The following is a 16,575-nucleotide window of genomic DNA, read 5'->3' as shown; positions in this document are numbered from 1 at the left end:
GCTTTAGCTTTAAAAATTTTACAGTAGCTTCGTGGTATTATTATGTGCTCACTGTAATTTTTGTAGCTTTAGAATAGACTTAACATAAGGGTAGTAAAATGCTCTTTGTTTCAAATATACAATAAATCATTAGTAGAAAAAAAGATATATCCTTCAATTGTAAAGCTAGGTGTTTGTTAGTTGAACCCAACATGTTACTTGATGAAGATGATAGTTAGCTTAGTATCTTAGCCATTAGAGCTAACTTAGTAGCTTACCGAAATGCTAAGTGTTGCATCATCATCGCATGCATATAGAGAACGAGTTGGCGGAGATCATGACCATCGAAGATCATGAGTTCAAGGAAATCATTGAGGAGTATGAGGAGGAGATTCTCTTGTAGGAGGAGGTCCTAGAGCCGCCACTGACTGACTGAGCTGACACCTCGCCTGCCCAAGGCAAGCCCCAGTGCATAACCCTTATTTTGAGTAATCACTGGATATATATATGTGATGTGCATTTATGTTATAGGCTTATTGTTGAAACTACATGCATAGATATACCTACCTATGAGTCCTACTAGCTTAGGCCGCATAGCTGCTATGCTTAGGTTTTTCGGTAGCATGAGTAATCTGCCGTTACTCGCAATAGGTGATTATTAATATTACTCTAATGATAAAATGGTGAAAGGAAATGGAGACCGGGCAGGGATATGGTACGGGTATTGGTGGGTGTAAGAGATTATGTCCCGTAGCCAATGGGGCATAGCTTGGTTATACTATTTTCCCTATCCGTGTTGGTTAAGGACCGGTCATAGCATTGGATTCTAGTGAGGTCACAGACTTATTATCCTGTGCACATACTTGCTTATGGGAGCAGGAAGGCTCGTTGCTCTCTTGTCATGGGTTCTGGCACTTTCTGGACCGACTGATTGGAGGTGGGGATGGTGGAGGTCTAAGCACCACATTGAGTCTGGGACTCAAGTGTGGGGGCTTAGAGTCCAATTTGGACGGGGACATGGACCCCTTGATAGGAGAGTGGTGGGTTTGGCCTGCTTATGCCTAGGGTACAAATGGGTCGTGTGTTTCAGGGTACCCAGCTGGGCTACATTGATTCATGAATGTCCATGTGATATGGTACGGCTTAGCTACAATCTAGCACCGTAGTAAGAACTAGAAGATGAAAGGGAATGAATGGACCTGATTGCTCAACTCTTGCTTGAAAGTAGAACAGGTGCTTACATAGAATGGTTAGCTAATGAACTAATCATGACTGCTAACAAAAACATACATAAGGATTCCCTATTAGTAATGCTTTACCCAAAAAGGAAACCCAGCAAACCATAAAGCTTATCATATCCTTTGTAGTTAGGAAATTATTCCCACTAGTCGGGTAAGTCTTGCGAGTACATTGTGTACTTTGGTTTATTTACCCCTGTTGTTGGTACAGCTTGAGGAATGGCTATTATGTGGAGGATTCTCCTAGTGGGCACAGACGGATCCTTGTATCTTATCATTAGATGTTATTTCAATTCCGCTGTTTAAATTCCACACTCTAAACTTGCTATTGTAATAATGTATTTTTGAGAACTCTTGTTGTATGAAATGGATTAAGTATTGTAAACATGTACTCATTATTGGATCTTGGATGAGAAACATGGATTGTTCGAGTTCTCCCTTAGGGTGTGCTCGATGAAACTGTCCGATGTAGCTAGCTTTTGGGGTGCTTAGTGTCTTATGAAAGACGAGCGCCTCCGAAAGCATGCCATTTCGGGCGGTTCTACCACAAAAGCTAAGCCGACGTGTTTTCTATGTGTAGGCGAACGCTTTTGCCTAACTCTCTAGAAGCGGGCCCCTACCACCAGAGGTCGAATTTTGTAACCCCAACACCACACTGCCCTCCAAAATGAGGGACGCGATCGCACTCTTTGAGCGAGAGCTAGCTAGGCACGACGATCGATCGATGATGCCGGAATCCTCTAGGTTTGTGGGGGATGATGGAGTAGGATCCAAAGTCCATCTATGACCTCCTGCTGGCAACCCCTAAGAATACATACTCCGAGTCTGATTCTGAGGGGAGCTACCATCTGCTAAGAGAATGCAACATGTTGCACCTCTCAAAGGATGGCGTAGCACCGTGGAGGATGTAGAGGATGACGCCTATCCAATCCGACGCACCCCTAGGAATAGGCTGAGTACGACTAGGAGCGCCTAGAACAAGCCAGGGCTCATGAAGCTAATTAGGCTGACAGATGCCGCGACAACAGATGCTCGAGCCCGCAACACCTCAATGTTGAAGGCACATGGCCATAGGCACGCCGTCTTATCTTGAGCCAGCCAAAATGTCACAGTAGCCGCCATGATCATGCGGACAGCCCCTGAGCCCTCGACCAATGAGGGAAAGCGCGTCCATCAGGAGTAGCGAGACCTGTAGGAAACTACGGTGGTGCAGTAGGCTCAAAGCTCTGTGGAGAGGTAGCACCACATGCCAAGCACGCCCCAGCCAAGCGGCGGTGGCGCGGCACATGAGTAGGAACCCTCCCCAACGCACAACCCTTACATCTGAAAACACAATGCCCATCTAGGTCAAGATGCCAGGCACCCTATGCCATACTGGGCGAGCAAGGATCAACTATAATACAGTGACAGTGATCCGAACAACCATCGCCAGCATCCTAGGGTTCAAGATGCTCGACGCAGCCCAAGCTCGAACACCTATGGCCTTCAGGCATTCACAAAACGGATCCGACAAACGCCATTCCCGGCATGCTTCAGCACGATGCCGAACATCGTCAAGTACTCCGGGGACACTATTGATGGTAGTTAACAACCATTATAAACCATTAATATAACATGTGTAAGGGCATGAAAGTAATCACCAACATAGACTTAGGGGTTTAAACTAACAAATTTCATGAGTTTTGGTGAATCTGTGTTTTCTGCAAGGTTTATCCAGGAAACCATCAAGGTGGACCTATATGTCAGAATTAATCATGCTTATCCATGGCATAAACAACACTAGAAGGACCTAGAAGACACTAGAGGACACCACACCACAACGAAGGGTGAGAGGTCACCACGGTCCCACCTGCAGGTCGATCGGTCTGTGGGGGCCACTGTCAGCCTCCGACTTGTGACATCGGTTCTCCACCGCCTCCTAGATTGCATCCATGCCATCCATTCAAGTTGGTTTGATCCAAATGCTCAGGATTGATGTTTAGGCCTATATATACCAGCCCCTACCACCCCCTGACATATCAAACACGACATTAAGAAATGCCAACAAGCATTTCTAGCGCCGTTGCTAGGGAAGGTAGCTAGGCAAAGGAAATTTTGATAACTTTATACTTATTGATGTGATTGAGATAACCATTGACCTCTGCTCAAACAGGCTTACCCTTGTTCTGTCTACTTTTATATCTTATGCAGGGTAATGTATGACCAGTTTTGACCTTTCAACAAACTACGTTGAAGATCCAAAAGCATTAATTAGGAGAACTAGAGCTAAACTCAAAAAAGTCTTAGCTTTAGAATCAGAAGAAAACCAGATAAGGCGTAGCTTAACACCAGTTTTCAAAGCCATGGCTGACAAGGCCCTCTATGAGTTCTCTGCTCCAACTATGGTTAACATCCATATGGGACCAATAGTCAATGTGGGAGACAACAGGTTTGAGCTCAAGCCAGCTCTTGTCAACATGGTGCAAGCTAGCTAGTTTTGCGGAAAGGCACGTGAAGATGCGAGTGCTCATCTCCAACACTTCCTAGAGATCTATAACACTTTCACCAACAAAGGAGTATCCAGGGATGCCATATTAGTTCGCCTCTTCCCATTCTCACTCTTGGGGAAGGCGAAGCAATGGTTCTATGCCAACAAAGATAGAAATACTACATGGGATAACTGCTCCACTGCCTTCCTAGCGAAGTTCTTTCCCACAGGCAAGACCAATGCTCTGCATGGGAGAATTTCAAGCTTCCAACAGCAACATTATTAATCTATCCCTGAGGCATGGGAACGCTTTCAAGATTATATATCAGAATGTCCTCATTATGGGATGGAGAATTGGCTACTCATGCAGACTTTCTACCATGGATTGACCAATAGCACCTATGAGAATATGGATGCTACTGCTAGAGGTGCATTTCTATCACTCACAATCCTAGGTGCAACAGCTCTCGTGGAGAAGATGGCCTCCAATTAAGGTTGGAATGAAGAACGTCTTTAGACCCGCAATAGAGGTGGAGGTATGCTTCAACTCAAGGAGGTAGACATGCTATCTTCAGACCCACAAGACCAAGCTAATGAGAAGCAAGAAGCCATGTACATTCATGATTCCCGCATGACATGTGAAGAATGTGGAAACACCGGGCATTCAGGGAGCAACTATCCTAAAACCCATGAGGATGTGAACTTCATCAACAACAACTACTTTCGTCCTCAACAGAATCAAGGATGGAATTAGCAACAAAGGCCAAACTACTAAGTTAATTACCAAGGTAACTATCAAGGTAATAATAATTTCAATAACCAACCACCCTTGAGAGAGTTAATTTCAGGCCATGCTAAAATAATGGAGGGCTTATCTAGAAAACTAGCCTCCAATGATAGAATCTTAGAAAACATAAATAATAAACTAGACAGCTTCTCCTCTGCCATCAAAAACTAGCATAGCTTTTATAAGATGATAGAATCACAAATAGCTTAGTTGGTGGCTATTGTTCCTCCAACCAACAAAGGTAAGATTTCGGGGCAACCAGAAGATCTAAAAACTACAAATCTTGTCGATATTCACAATACAACATACTACAATATACAACCATCAGCTAGAGGATGGATACATTATTCCTTGCCTGAAAAGAAAGGTGATCCAAGAAGACCTGTCCTCCCCATAGCCATTAGACCTCACATTTTCTAAGAAGTTGTCTGTGACTTCGGAGCAAGTGTCAACATCATGCTTAAGGTAATCTACAATAAAATTAATGGAGATACTTTGTTGTACACAAATATGCGTTTGCAGCTTGCAGATCAGTCCCTCTGCTTCCCCAAGGGAATTCTTGAAGACGTATGTGTACGAGTGGGACAATCATGTGTACCCACATATTTTGTGGTTTTGAAAATAGGTGGAGATGTAAGGGCACCCATTATCCTAGTCCGACCCTTCCTAAGCACCGTAAAAGCCATCATCTATGCGGACAGTGCAAAGATCTATTTCACAATCAAGGACAAGAAGGAGAAGTTTACTTTCAAGATTCTTATCTTTCAATCTCCTAGTCATCAACAAACGTCGTACTTGCCCGAAGAGACAACAGTAAGCAAGAAGAACAACTAAAGAAGAAGGAAGAACAGGACCAGGAAGCCATAAGAGGAATCAATTAACATGGTCAACACACTCCGATCAGAGTACGACCACCTCCTTGCTTCACCATACCTTACCAACAAGGACAACCATGGTGTGCTGATGATCAAGTGTACCATTGGACAAAGAATATTCCACAACACCTTCTACGACATTGGGTTGGGTGTCAACATAATGTCAAAGGTAATGTATGAATACTTATTCAGTGATGAACCTTTGTTCTCTACATATATGCAATTGCAGATGGCAGACCAATCAATTTGATTTCTGGAGGGAATAGCGAAAGATGTCATAGTAAGAATACATGATCACTATGCCCCTGTTGGCTTCATTGTTCTAGACATGGGAGAAGAAGAAAAAGAAGTACCCATCATCCTTGGAAGATCGTTCCTTAACACCACCAATGCGATCATTTACATTGGATCTGGACAAGTCTAGTTCTAATTTGTAGGAGAAAAGCTACACTCCTATTTTAATAGTTATACTACTTATGAGCAGCCCAAGAAGTCCTGCTCCAAGAGGAGACATCGATCATCCTGACGCCAAAAGAACTAATCCCTAAAGAATGGATGGGAGGGAGATGAGGAAGTTGTGAAAGACAAACTTACTCTGCCCAAATTAAATCCACACACCAAGTGGGTGTGGAAGGAAAAGGTGACACCATCAGAGTCACCATCACTCGAGGTGCTCCCATCAAGGTCTCCATCTCTAGGACCAACAGATGCACCCAAAGAATGAACAAGATAGGAGAAAAGTCCTGTCTAGAGGAGTTAAAAATCCAAACCCTCGCCAAGAGGTAAATCGGTAGTTATCCGTATTTACTTTTTCGCATTGCATGAATTATTTTACTTTAGTATATTTACTTTTCTACATCAGCATTGCATTTAGAAAAGAAAATAAAATAGAAATCTCATTATTGCAGTATAAAAATCCTAAGTCCCATGTGAATACTTCTATGGTGTGTAAAAACACCCAAGAATATTTATTGTGGTGGCGTAAAAATAAAAATACCATGCATGCATTATATTCAAAAAATCCAAAAATACTAGATAGACATCCTACTAAAGACTTGTCAATACAAAAATCTTTCTAAATCCCAAGAACAATTAATCTCTGGATGGCTAACCACTAACCCTTTATCTTAATCCGTTCCACGAGTTTTGGTGTTCTTGTTAGTACTTTGTAGCATGATATACATGATCAAGAGCAAGTTCACCTGGTCGACTTCATCTTGCTCCACCTTTGGACAAGAAGGACATCCACTGGTAAGGCTAATCTAAGAAGAACCACGATAACATCTAGCTTGGGGGAAGAGCATCCCCGGTGTATCTAGCTAAGTATTTCTTTCCTTCTACTATGAGTTTGCTTCATGCCAAAAAAAGATGCATAACTAAAAACAAAATAAAAATTTATCTTTGTGTTAAATATATATTAGTAATGTGTGATCTAAAAAAATGAAAGCAAAATAAAAAGTGTGTCTAGTTTTAAGTTTGATTCTTAAGAGCTGAATAAAATAAATGGACAGTGAAGATAATCTCTTGAAATGGAAATGATGAATAGTTGCTCTGTTGTAATTCCTTTCAAGTACCTAGTTTTTAGCCTTGAATTCTCTCGAGTTTTAGATAAGACTGCTTTGATTTAAGAATTTACTCTGAACTTGAAACTTGTGGGTTGCATATGCTTGATATAAGTCTAGATAATTAACGGATATGATATGAAAAGGTCTGAGCTGTTATTTATCTTGTTCCAAGTGATACTAAAGTTCTAGAGATTTGTCTTTTGAAAAACATAAAAATGCTACATGATGAGTAGATGTATGACAAAGCTTGAATTCCTACTAGAGCCATATATGATATTTAGACTTGGAAAACTTCCACATATATGCTACTTGTTTTGCATTGAGTTTAGTCAAGCTTTGTTGACCCTTATGAGAGGTTTGTCATGCTCTTAAAATCAAGATCACGTACACACCACCCACATATGCACTACTCCTACACTGGGGGTAGGCATAAAAACATGCTTTCCATCTAGATCCACCAAAAAATGTTCTATTCCTACACTGGGAGTAAACACCAAAAATATGCTCGATAGGATATCCACCAAATAAATGCTCCAAGCCCTTGTTGCTATCTCTCAAAAGTTTTGTTGCAAAAAAGAAGCATGGGGCTATATAAAAGTTAGTTAAAAAGAAGAAAGTTGCAAAAAATGGACAAGTGTCTGAGATATTTAAAATAATAGGTACTCAGATGCCCGCCTAAAAAAAGAAGACAAAAGAGATGAATAAGATCGCCAATGCTTTCTTGCAAATATTTTCCAGTTTCAAAAGAGAGATATGTTTCAAGGAGCATAGTAGAATTATGTTAGCCACTAAATATATCCACACGCATGCACATCTTGATTTGATTGTATGACTCAACTCTCTTTGGATCCGAGGTTTGACTTTACAATATATGTATTGCAAGTATGCTCTTTCATGCTTTCTCCACTCCTATGAGCTCCACATAAGCCTTAGTTGTAGGAAGAGAAAGGCATAAACATCACCATTAAAACTCTGAGTTTAGCATTGCAATGGAAACTCTGAGTTTTATTTTGAAAAGTATTAAAAACTCCGAAATAATGGTTGAGCAAATAACTTGAGACATAGTGCTTGACTTGATCATTCTGTCTTTCAATTCCTCAAGACCCAAGTGAAGGCTAAGAAACCCCATGGTTGAAGGTAATATGGGTAAGTTTGAAAGTCAGATCAATTTATTCTAATCTAGAGGAGAATTCTTGATTGAATGCATATGTACTTTTGAGGAGTGAAAACATCGATGCAACTCTTGATCCATTTGCTGAGTTTAGCATTGCTCAGGGACGAGCAAAGGTTAAGCTTGGGGGAGTTTGTTGATGGTAGTTAACAACCATTATAAATCATCAATATGACATGTGTAAGGGCATTAAAGTAATAACCAACATAGACTTAGGGGTTTAAACTAACAAATTCCATGAGTTATGGTGAATCTATATTTTCTGCAGGGTTTATCTAGGAAATCGTTAAGGTGGACCTATATGTCAGAATTAATCATGCTTATCCACGGCATAAATAAGACTAGAAGGATCTAGAAGACACCAGAGGACACCACACCATGGCAGAGGGCGAGAGGCCACCAATGGTCCTACCTACAGGACGGCCGATCTGTGGGGGCCACTGTCAGGCTCCGCCTCATGATGTCGGTTCTCCACCGCCTCCTAGGTTGCATCCATGCCATCCATTCATGTCGGTTTGATCCGAGGGCTCAGGATTGATGTTCTAGCCTATATATACTAGCCCCTACCACCCCCTGACATATCAAACCCTGATTAAGTCATTTGAGAAGACAGAAACCCTAATCATCCTCAGAGCTCCACCATGTTCTAGGGCATAGCTAGCTAGGCTAGATCTAGAGGGAGGCAAGCTTCACTTGGATTCCTAATCATGTCAAGAGCGTGGCTTAGTATAGCCTTTGTACCCCCTCTCTTTTGTATCTCTCTTTACTTTTATATGTTTGCTACAATTTTTATGACATTGTTCTTCATATTAATCATGTTCCTAGTTATCATGTTCATCGTCTACTTTGATTATATGCTTAGTATAATTAGATTATCATCATGTTCAAGCATAAGTTCATATAGCGCTTGCTCCAAGGTACCAGGGGTGAGTGGTCGACATTGTGTAAGCGTGGTGCTTATACATTGTTTACCTACGGATGCACCCTATATTCTAGGCCATGTGATAGATAGCGGACGTGACACTCCCATTGAATCCTTTGTAGTCCACTCCCCAAATATAGGACAAGTAGGATCTAGTTACGAAGAAAGACAAGCTCTGTTCTTAATCTTCCTTAGTAATATCCCTTATGTGTAGATATGAAGTTGATCTTAACCATGACTACTAAGTATATTTGCACTAATCAACATATGCTTTGACATGTAATTAAGAATGACTTAGGAATTATTCCTCTAATTTCTACTTAGGAGTACTCTGAGTGATCATTTATTATTTATCATTACTTATCATATACATTTACCTCTTGACTTACCCCTGTTGTGAGTAGAAGTTGGGTTATGGTTTATTTCTCTATCATGTGTATAAGTTATCAATATATTCTAACTGTCCATCCTTCCCTGTGGTAAAAATATAAACAACGATACCTAGAATACTCCTAGGTGAAGTGTTACAATGGTATATTATCTGTGCACTTGCGAATTCTTTCCATTCATATATTTTCTTTCAAGTCACAAGTAAATACCAATAAGCATTTCTGGTGTTGTTGCTAGAGTTGAAAGTCAAAACCATGTTCTCAGTAGCGATGTTAAGAAATGCCAACAGACACCAACCCTACCATGTGGTTGGAAGACTTCCGCCTTGCCTATCGAGTAGTCGGGGCAGACAACAATCTCTTCATCATCCAATACTTGCCGCTCTACATTGCAGAAAGCGCCCGAGCATGGCTCAAGCATCTCCCCATGAACAATATCCACTCATGGGTAGACTTCAAGAGCATCTTCATAGGGAACTTTCAGGGTAGGTATGTGCGCCCTAGAAAATCCTAGGATCTCAAGGCTTGCAAACAAAAAGCGAGAGAGACTCTACGCGAGTACATCCACCGCTCTTCCAAGTAGTGCAATGAGCTTCTCGATATCATGGATGTGGACATGATTGGAGCTTTCATCTCTAGCACGACCAACAAAGCACTCATCCATGAGCTTGGACGCTGCAAACCATGGACGACACGGTAATTGCTTGACCTTGTGACAAGCCACGCCTCCGATGAGGAGGCCATCCATTCAATCTTCTATAAATACAAGGGCAAGGCTCAAGCCGAACCCACGAACAAGGCTAAAGACCGCAATCGATGGGTGAAGGGCAAGAAGGACAGCTAGAGGCGCCATGACAATGAGTTTGTCACAGCGGTTGACAAGGTCCATAAGCAGAAGACTGGCAAGCTCAACCACGTCAGCTTCAATAAGATAGTCAAGATGCCAGCCGTAATCATGGCTATCCAGTCAAGCATAGCCTTGAGGAGTGTGACCTCATCAAGCGCTACTTCAGTGGCGACTACAAGGCAACTGGCACAGACACGCCATCCGGGCCCACTGGCAATGAAGAGAAGGGGATGTGTATCTCGACCCGAAAGGGTGCCTCATGATCTTCTGTGGACCGATGGTGTATGAGTCCAAATGTCGATAGAAGCTCACGGCTAGGAAGGTCAATGTGGCCGCCCTAGGCGAAGCCAGCCTAGTTTTCCTAAAATGGTCAGAAACCATGATCACTTTTGATAGAAAGGATCACCCTAGACCACATTCCGCAACCAGGGTGCTTCCCCCTCATCGTGAACCCAATCATCGACAAGAACAACCTACCTCGTGTCCTCATGGACGGCGGGAGTGGCCTCAACCTCCTCTATGCCAAAACATATGATGCCTTAGGGCTATCGCGAGCGGCGATACGACAATTTGATGCTATATTTCATGGAGTCATACCCGGGCTTTAGGCTATTCCTTTCAGGCAGGTCGACTTACCCATGATGTTCAGAGGTCGAGCCAATTTCCACACAAAAACGCTCACCTTCAAAATAGTGAATTTCCCCGGCGCCTATCACACCATCCTAGGCCGACCATGCTACGTTAAGTTCATGGTCATCCCCAACTACACCTACCTAAAGCTCAAGATGCCCAGTCCTCACGGAATCATCACTATAGGAGGTGACCTCCAGTAGGCCCACCTTTGTGAACGGGAAAATTACGACATCATGATAGCTGTAGGCCAACCCCTAGGGGTTGAACCTGAACACAACTTCCCTGTGTAGTAGGGGAGCATGTGGAGGTCGTGCTCTATGACCTTGGCCATGGCACGCAATGAGGAAGGCGAGGACATGGCATGAGGATGATGCAATCAACAAGCACCAGAGGGCTCGTGACACAGCGCATTCATTGATTCAACGAGCCACGCGCTCCAGGCCTCAGCGCCTCGAGCAATGTGAATGATGAAAGCCACGACCAGTGGCACATACACTTAGCGTTCGCATTAAAGCTATCCTTAGCCAACTGAGGATTTGTATATAATGACCAATGAATCCTACCTATGCCCAAAGATCGCAAAACGCCTCCATGAGCACATGATGAAGCGACACTCTGACGACACATGCGACCCCAAGTGACCCATGTCGATCGGTGCATGCCAGTCAACACGGTTCACTCACGGGGGGCTACACTGCGGCACAACACGTGCCGACGCTCACCAGAAGAAAGGTTGTCACAACCTAAAGGAAAGAGAATGATGAAAGGCACGCCACCACCAAGTTTGTCTTACAACACTTCAGTCACAAAATGGAGTCGCACTGAGCTAAGCTTCGTAGGTCGACCCTAGGCAAGTTCACGCGACTACGACATTCAAACATTTTGACCATCGATGAGCACACAAAAGAAAAAGAAGCACAAGATACAAACTAAGAAAATTTATTCATCAAAAGACCCTAGGTACAACCTAAGGACCCTGGCCACCACTGTGGAGGAAGTCCCCCATGTTCAGGGTGGTCACAATGGCGACCGCGGTAGCGACAAAGCCACCGACTAGTTCCACCGTCTCTGCCTACCTGGCATGGTTCGGGAACCTAGGCACCACCTGATGGAAGTCTTGGGCTATGTGGAGCTATAGGGCGGTGAGGGCGACATTGGCTCGCTATCAGATCCTGGCCACCACCACGCGTTTGCGGTCCTCCATTAGGAGAACCTCCTGGAGGTGAGCCTCCTTTGTCTCATGGCGGGAGGCCGCTAGCTACTCTTCCAATGCTAATAACAAGAAGATAGGAAAGTCAGGAGCGACAAGCAATGGATGGGACAACAAGACAAAGAAGCACCCTTACCCATGATGCGGGCCTAGGAGTCGATGGCAGCCACTGGCGCGACAGCGGTCTCCATCTCTGAGGCCTCAAGGGCCACCCTGATAGTGTCAAGGCAATGCTCTAGTCGGCTCACCTTGCGGGTGGCATTGGAATAGTGCTGGCAGGCCTCGTCTGCCTCATGGACAAGCTCACAGAACACACGCCAATCATCCAGATGACGACGAGCTTGACCCCCTGTGGGTGGGGTCATGGTGCGAGCAGCACTAGCGGCCCCTTCGGACACAGCGTGGGAGGCGGCCCTACGAACACTCACATTCTATACAGGGTGAACCCTCAAACTTGAACATCATCTGAATGCACTTACCCCTGATCACGTAGGCAAGGACGAAGAGGCGGTGGTGCCCTGCTGGTACCCGGTGACTCCTCTAATGGTTGTTTACCATGGTCCATCCTGGCCGGTGAGGAAGGAGCTCTAGCCTCTCAAGAGTGAGAACAGGGAAGTAGTGGAGTAGGCGACTCGAAGCAAATGCCACCCCACCGTACCATTCCAAGAGTATTTATAGCCGCTAAGGACGCTTAAGGCAAACGCGTGTTCATTCACATTTACTAACCGCTTGGAGAACCCATAGAGCATGTGAAGCGATCGAAGGGAAGGTGGAATGATGGTTGCCCACGCAGTGGTGTGAACCAAGTAAGCCACACACACCACCCACTCTTTTCATCTCATTTCGATTTGCATGCCCACATTCTGTGGCACATGACTGCTTGTGAGTGGGCACCATTATGCCATGATGTAACTAGGGAGGCCAACCGCCCCCTAAGATCATGCACAGAGCGACCCACCATGACCATGACCCCATGTCGTGCTTAAGAGACCCACTCTTGGGCCGATCCTTAGAAGGGTTTGAGGCCACAAAGGGGATAGGGGCAGGGAGGAGATGGGCCCCTAAGGCTCTAATCGGTGGTGTGGAGCCACATGACCATCTCTCTCTGTGTTCAAGTCATCTGCTTTGAAGTCTCCTGGGTTGACCCCCTCTAGGGGAGGCAACTTGCCCCCTAGCCGCTGCGTTGGTAGTTGGGGACCGACAGGATTGATGGCCAATGATTAATGGGACGTCTCTCGATGAGGCACAACCAAACTCCACATCGATTGGGGAGGATATCAGGTCCTGCTCGGATTACCCATCAACCCTGACATGGCACACCGCTCTGACCGCATGGTTATGGTGGACATGCCTCTCCCTATATGGGGGTGAAACCAAACCTACCTGTAACAGGGCATTGTGACCTTTCAAGGTTGGTAGGAGGCTAGGAAAAATAGGAGTCAGGTCCCCACTGTAACACCTCTGGTGTTTTGACCTAATACTAAAATTTGACATGTCATCATGTGCATTGCAAAGCATTCATATAGTAGAAAATTTTGAATGCATTCACTATATAAGCTTTATTTCATAATGTTGTTATTTCATGTGATGTGTTTCAAAAACCCTAAATAAAGATCATGACCACAAGGGTCAAATTTCATGTGATCATGTGAGGCCATGTGTCATTTGACTCAAATAACCCTAATGGGCCATGTTACTGGTCAAAAATCAAAATCTAAGTAAAAGGAAGACAGATCAAATTTGAATTCATTTTCAAATTATAAAAGTCCTTTTTGCCCCTTTTGACTAATTCAAAATCCATGAGGAATTTGGGGTTGAGGCAAAAAGCAAAGTTGGAGATTATTTTATGTAGATCAACTTTGGTATTCAAAGTTTTTCAAGTTTACATACAAAATTTGGAGTAATTTTGAAATGATTCAAATGCTCAAATGCACCCCAAATTCAAATTTCAAAATGGAGGCAGAATTTGAAAATGTTCCTAGAAGCAAAGTTGTAGAGTTTGAAAAATTGAACAACTTTCATTTTTGGAGATTTTCAACTTCTTTAGAAAATTTGGGAGTAATTTGAAAAATGGAAGCAGTGGCAGTTCTGTAATTATTTCAAAAAAATCAACTCCACCTCACTGCTTGCCGCCGGCGCCACGCGGGGGTCACCGCCGATCAAATTTCACCGCTTTCACGCATAGTGACACGCTGCCATCTCTGTGGCGAGCTCGCCTGTGTGCTGTCGACACCGCACACCTTCCTTCTTTCTATAAATAGGAACGAGCCGCCGTCATTTCGCAGTTTCCTGTCGACTGTTCACCGCCGGTGACATTGCCGCGATCGTCAAATTCATCCTCGTCGGACCACCTCAGGCCAATTGCGTTGGCCAGCAGCTCCGCCTCACCTTGCCGCTCATTCCCGACCTGCTCGCCTCGCTTCTAGCCGATCAGCACCACTGCGCGACGTCGTCTTCTTCAGAGCCGGCCGAAGCTCCGCCGCGACCCACCTCACCGTGGCCAGGGCGATTCAGTACGTCTCCGCCTGCACCAAGTACATCATCGTGATCACGGTGAGCTCCTGAGCATGATGCTCACTCTTCTTTTGACTCTACTGCACTATAGCCCTAGCTACATCGACCGCCGTCGGGTTCGAGCCGCCATGGCCAGCGTAGAGTTCCATCTCGTGTGCCCCTTGCTGTTCTGAGGATTGGGATAGATTCGCGACATAGTGTAGATCATGTAGGTGCAGTCCGTCTCACCGGAGAGTCACCACCGGTGCGTTTTACTGGCTAGAGCTGGCCACGCCGCCGTGTCTTGTTCCCTGTCGCTGACGAGTGGGGTCAGTCTGTCAGTGAGAAGGGAGAAGAAGAACAGTGAAAATTGTTATTTTCTGATTTTTGAATAGTGCAGCAATTTTTCAATTTTGTAGGAATTTATTTACACATCCAAAAATTCTAAAAATTTGTGGGTAGCTTCTGTACATGATCTAGTATGGTTTAAAAATTTGAAACATGAAATTTGAATAAATTTTTAATGTTCAAATATTCAGTCCATTAATTAATAAATGCAATTTCCATGATTTTTGTAAGTCACTATATAACTCCAAAAATTATGAAATTTGTTTTGGTACACTAATTTGTCATGAGGAAGCTTACATAAAAATTTGAGCTTAATTGGACAAAGTTTATTTTATACCTAATGTAGACTTAATTATTTAATTAATTATTCATTTAATTAATGTTTAATCAATTAGGATTTGTTTGACTTTAGAATTGATTGTTGACCTTGGGTCATTAACTTATAATGATCCTTAGTACCTTAATTAGTATTTGAACTCATACCTAAATTGTAATTAGTAAATCTTAATGACATTTCATGTGATACAAAGGTCATTAACAAGTTAACTTGTCGAAACCCTAAGTGTTGATTAGTGTTGGATCTTATTTTGGTCATGTTTTGTGACTAGTAGGGTTTCAAGATCCATTTGGTCAAGTCACATGTATGGTTCTTAATGGTAGGATTGCAAGTTGGTTTTGTTAGCTTGCAACTGTATCGTGAAATAAAGTCATTTGCGGGTGTTTTTACATTTCGTGTACCGTGAAAGCATCATGTTTACATTATCATCATGTTAAAGCATATGTTATCATTTCGTGTAGAACCCGAGAACGAAACGATTCTTGTTGAGCAAGTTCTGGAAGAATCCCCGGTTGTCATGGGATTCGATAATTGTGGTACTGATCCAGAACCTGAGATCGTCAACGAAGGCAAGCCCCGGTTTATGCATTAAGCCATTACCTTGTTTACTTTGAAAAGTTTATCACCTATGTTACTTATTGCATTAAGTTGTTTAATTCAAATGTTACCTACTTGATGCATTATCTACCTTGATAATTGTTTACCATCCTTGAAGATGTTTTCATTTATAAAGGCGTAGAATGCTTAGTATGCTTTATGGTAGGCTTTCAAAGTAAAAGTTTCGATACAATCAAAGATGGCATACTGGCCAAAGAAAGAAAGAATGTAGAATGAACTAGAGACTAGTCGGATAACTTATCTTGAATGTTGGGTAATGTTGTCGGCTATGTCGCTTAAAGGCCACTCATTGTGGATCTTCTGAACGAGACACTTTGTAGTACTGGTCACATACTCCGGTAAGCCTACTTCGGCTAATCCGATACTAAGACGAATGCCCATGCACTGGGAGTGGAGAGATGGCGGGAGTAGCGTGTACCCTCATGGTTGGAATGTGGCCGGATTTGAGGTGTGCTGTGCTCTCGGGTGGCGTGGAGACGGCTTAGTATAGGAGGATCCGGTAGCGAGGTTGATATATGCAAGATTAAGTTCTACATATGTCATGTGATAAGGAATCCTCAGCTGGGACTTGAATCAATTCGAATTGCCGGTGCTCCACGGATATGGAGACTCGATTCATTACAGAAGCAATGCAGGACTGGTGAATTACTAAAATATGAGAAGAGAATGGAATGAGAAGGAATGGAATATGGGAAA

The 16,575-nt window shown here is 43.5% G+C and overlaps 1 non-coding gene across 1 annotated transcript; it reads right to left on the bottom strand.

The window, feature by feature from the left end:
* Positions 1 to 3,923: 3,923 nt before the first annotated feature.
* LOC136484456 (small nucleolar RNA R71) lies at positions 3,924 to 4,032 on the bottom strand. Its single transcript, XR_010765975.1, has one exon. It is a non-coding gene; the product is annotated as a small nucleolar RNA R71 (small nucleolar RNA).
* Positions 4,033 to 16,575: the final 12,543 nt, after the last annotated feature.

This window comes from Miscanthus floridulus, chromosome 9, assembly GCF_019320115.1.
Source record: "Miscanthus floridulus cultivar M001 chromosome 9, ASM1932011v1, whole genome shotgun sequence".
In the NCBI taxonomy this organism is placed as follows: Eukaryota; Viridiplantae; Streptophyta; class Magnoliopsida; order Poales; family Poaceae; genus Miscanthus; species Miscanthus floridulus.
This window is presented reverse-complemented; position numbering and strand designations above follow the sequence as displayed.